General features: G+C 37.2%; 1 long non-coding RNA gene across 1 annotated transcript; it reads right to left on the reverse strand.

The window, feature by feature from the left end:
- Positions 1-325: 325 nt before the first annotated feature.
- Positions 326-1058, reverse strand: LOC107043820. The gene is made up of 3 exons (XR_001461276.1): positions 888-1058; positions 674-748; positions 326-410 (listed from the first exon to the last, which is right to left on the reverse strand). It is a non-coding gene; the product is annotated as an uncharacterized LOC107043820 (long non-coding RNA).
- Positions 1059-4192: the final 3134 nt, after the last annotated feature.

Genomic DNA, 4192 nt, shown 5'->3' on the forward strand with positions numbered 1-4192 from the left:
ATGAAATTTGTCGCCAACCCCATGAACAAAAATTCACCCCTTACCTAATCCTCCAACCCCACGACTTCGAAGAGTTTGACGTAAATGACTAGTAAAAAACCTCAGGAATAATCATTTTTTTCCTTGTTACACAATATTATTCAAGGTGAAATTTTTATTTATTTGACATGGATATTTTCGATTTTTATTCGATGACTATTTTTCTAAGCAGCGTCAGCGGCAGCGTCAGCGTTGTCCAGTCCATCGTATATCTGGTCCACCAACTCCTGAATACGTTCCATTTCCTCGAGTAAATTTGCGGCTACTCTGAATTTGCTGTTCACCCCTCTGAATAGCGATGAATCGAGCTTTTTGAATGGCCATCTGCCTCTCAGCGGCTACAAATAATGACTTGACTTGTTCCAGCTTGTCTAGAACAAAATAAAAATTGGTGATTACAGGGCTTTTTTCGAATACAAATAACTGGAAGAGGGAATACTCATGCACTTCTTGAGAATAAAAAAAAATATCTCGCTGAATATGTCTTCATTGTTCTTTCTCTAGATTATTAATTGATTAATTCAGAGGAGTGACAAACTTGTTTCAGGAGAAAATGTGTTCGAAAAACTCATTTCTACAATAAATGGAAAAAAAAATTCAATTTAGAAAAAAATATCAGTTGAATTGGAAATACCTCTCTGACAATCTGGATTCTCACAGCCTTCACAAACCTCACACTCCGGGATACTATCATTGCCCTTCTGCTCAGCTGGAAAAACCATTATAAATTGGGATGAATGCAGCAATAAATAATTATAATTTTTAATTTGTTCACTTCACTGAAACTATTTAATGCTAAAAATGCCCCAACAATCAATCTTAAATGAATAGTGATATACAAAACTAACCCATATTTTCGCAGTGGAAACGATTGGGAGTAGAACAGCAAAAAACACGAACAATTTCGGTTAACTACCGACCACAATGGCAATCGAAGTGAGATTCACCGGGTACGATGCGGACGTCGGAGTCAAGAGCGCCCTTGCCGCTGGTAACGTACGGTGGTGGGGAGTGCGTAAACACTGGTAGCAAGGTAAAGTGGGGGTAGAGGCAAGATATCACTGACGCCAATCCAAAAAACAAGACAGTGGGCGGGAAAGAAGGAGGAAGAAGGGGGGGGGCACAAAAAAGAGAGTAGAGTCGTTGAAATTTCCAGGAATTTGAAATCCATGAATCTGAAATAATACGTTATGGAGAGGATAATAATTTACAAAAGCCAGTAAAACAGTAGAACAAACAGTAACTTGATGAATTTATCTCACCAGCAATTCCATACACCAAGTCACGTAACAATTACGTAGCACTAAAATTTTTTTTCGTTAATATAAAAAAAAGGAACCTGGAGGTGAGCGGTGCTTATGAAAAATAACATTTTGGAAATACTCGCCGAGTGACGAAAACTAGGATCGGATATATTTACGGGAGAAGCCACAAGTTTTTACACCTTTACCCCTCAGTCTAAGAGGAAAAACAGAGAAATTAATCATTCTTGCACCAATTGTCGAGCATCACGAAATTAATTTTTCATTGAATTCAGAAACAATAGCATATTCGTCATTCCTTTTTCCAACTTTTCAGGAATCGTCAACTCAAAACGTACCGTTGACGGCCGTTGACGTTCTCGTGATTTTGATTTTTTGCGAGGAAATTTGCGTGCCGACTCCTCCACCAATCATCATCCCCCGAGTGTCTTCAGATTGGTCGGCAGACAGCATGACGCCACTGGGCCATATCCTTACAGTGAGTGCGACAGAGATGGCACGTTATGCTCTAACGTTTTCCTCATCTCTCCAACCTAAAGTTCTCACCACAAGAGAGGGGTCTTCGGATTTGCCCCCCTCCGTTCCCACATTCCCATTCGAGCGCGGGTTCGGAATACTTCGGCCGAAAACCGAAACCTTTCTCTTCTAGCGACGACTCTACTACGCTTACCGGCACGTCGGCACATCGCTTCTGCCTCCGGCATAAAGCTTCTGCAGGTCACTGAATTTTTATTCTTTCGCCGGCATCTTCCCAACGTATTAATTATTTTCATCATCGATCAGCTGGAATTTACTCTCGTGAGATGGCTAATCTTGGAGACGTGCCCGGTGCCAACGGAGCTAATGGTCAAGCAGAAGGTAATTCGCAATAATAAACATCGGTAAACTAAAAATTTTAACCTCACTTTATTCGACTAAAACCCAATTTTTGGCCCTTCAGGTATGAATATTGTTCATCGCTCAGCGATAAATTTTTCTTTTGGCTCATGTGATTAAAAAGTTTCATTTGGGAGAAAACATTTTTCCATCATACCTTTACTTTTTCATTTGTAATTCACTAATTATGAAGTTCATATTCTGCTTCTTCGATATCTCGCACATCTCTGAGATGAAATAAGCCTTCACTTATTGATCTCTACGGATTTTACAATGTGATAGGACAATATATAATTGGTAACGTTAAGATCAACAAAGTGAAATCGATCAATTTCATATTCATTCCGAAACTCTTCCTTCAATTAAGCAAATCATAAATGAAAAGTGTAGTTTAATATTACCAACCTTGATCATTTCATGAAGATCAACGGGAAATATTTTTTTGGAGAGCACATTGAAATCGTACGTAAAATGAACATTCCAAGTAAAATATTACAGTGGATTAAAAGTAATCATTTGTTTAATTACCTGAAGCTAATCAACAAGGTATTCGTTATTTCATTTCAATAGAGAATCCACAAAAGAAAATTTCATCAACTATTGATTTCACTATTTAAATGCAACTGAAATACGAATTTTTCTTATCCTAAAACAAAACTCAATTACCACTCATATTGGTTGGAAATATTCCCTTCTCTGATCGATTTTTGTTGTTCCAGATCACAACACTTGCATCACAGACGAAATCCACTCTCTTGCAAGGAAGCTCCTCAAAAGTGCAACCTACAGGAACAAGAAACCCTTCCCGGATGTGCTTCAGGGCCAGCTTGAGATTAGATACTCATTCAGCCTCGCCCGATCAATGGCTGGGGCTGTCTATGACGTGGCATTACAGTTGAAGAATTTTGATAATGAGCTGATGCCCAGAGATGGAGCGGGTTTCCATGAAGGCCCAATTGCAACTCCCAATTATCATTCATGTAAGTAAAACAATTCCACGACCAGAATAAAAGATACGAATTCTTGGAAACCCTTCTCAAATGTGTAACATCCCTAGAAGATGCACAGAAGATAAGTAAGACTCTTCATTAATTAATTATTTGAGTGAAAACACTTTTGAAGTCTGAAACTCATGAAAGTAATGGAAAATTGTGAAACTCAAGGAACATCTCCAGAAATCTCTCCTTGAGTCTGCAAAATTTCAAAAAATTTCAGAAAAGATAATGAACATTAATTAATTAATTGAAAAGTTGAGGGAATTTGTTGAAGGCTGAAACCCTCAAAAGTAACGTCTTAATGATCTTTTTTGCGAACTTTTGGGGTTTTGCAAACTCGAGGAGGAGTTTCGCAGGTGATGTCCCTTGAGTTTCACAAATTTTCCATTGTTTTCCTGAGTTTTAGATGACTTTGAGTGGTTTATAACTTAATTCATTAATTACAGGGGGAGGGGGATCTGAATTATCATTTTCGCACCTTCTTGGGGTTTTGCACAAAATTTATTTCCACGTCAGTGAAAATTACGATTTTAATAGAATCTTTAATGATATAAGAAAATTTCGTTAGCTCACTCTACGAAAAATCTCTCAAATGACGTATTCCTTGTCAACTGGGAATTATAATAATATGAACTGAGAATAATAATTTAGAATTAAGAGGCCCAAAGTATTATCATTATTCACGTGACTTGCGTTGTAATAAGTCTAATTCAATCTATTGGTGTTGACATTTCTCTTTTTTCACCTCCTCGGTAGATGGGAAAGTATTTTTTCTTATCATCAGCCCTGAATGTAGAAAATGACAAATTTCATGCAAAATTATTTTCAAAAAAAGCGAATCCTAATTTCTGATAAAATTTATCTATTCATTCTTCAGAATATTAATCTTTATTGCGAATTGAATCATTATTACGACTATTAATCATTATTACGATTCTATTGTCAGATTTCGAAATTGGGGATTTTGTGAGCAATTTATCCATAAATGTCGAAGGAATGGTCGAAGACTTGTTCACTTCC

The sequence above is a fragment of the Diachasma alloeum genome, unplaced genomic scaffold, assembly GCF_001412515.2.
Source record: "Diachasma alloeum isolate Michigan unplaced genomic scaffold, Dall2.0 Dall_scaffold_00633, whole genome shotgun sequence".
NCBI classification, from domain to species: domain Eukaryota; kingdom Metazoa; phylum Arthropoda; class Insecta; order Hymenoptera; family Braconidae; genus Diachasma; species Diachasma alloeum.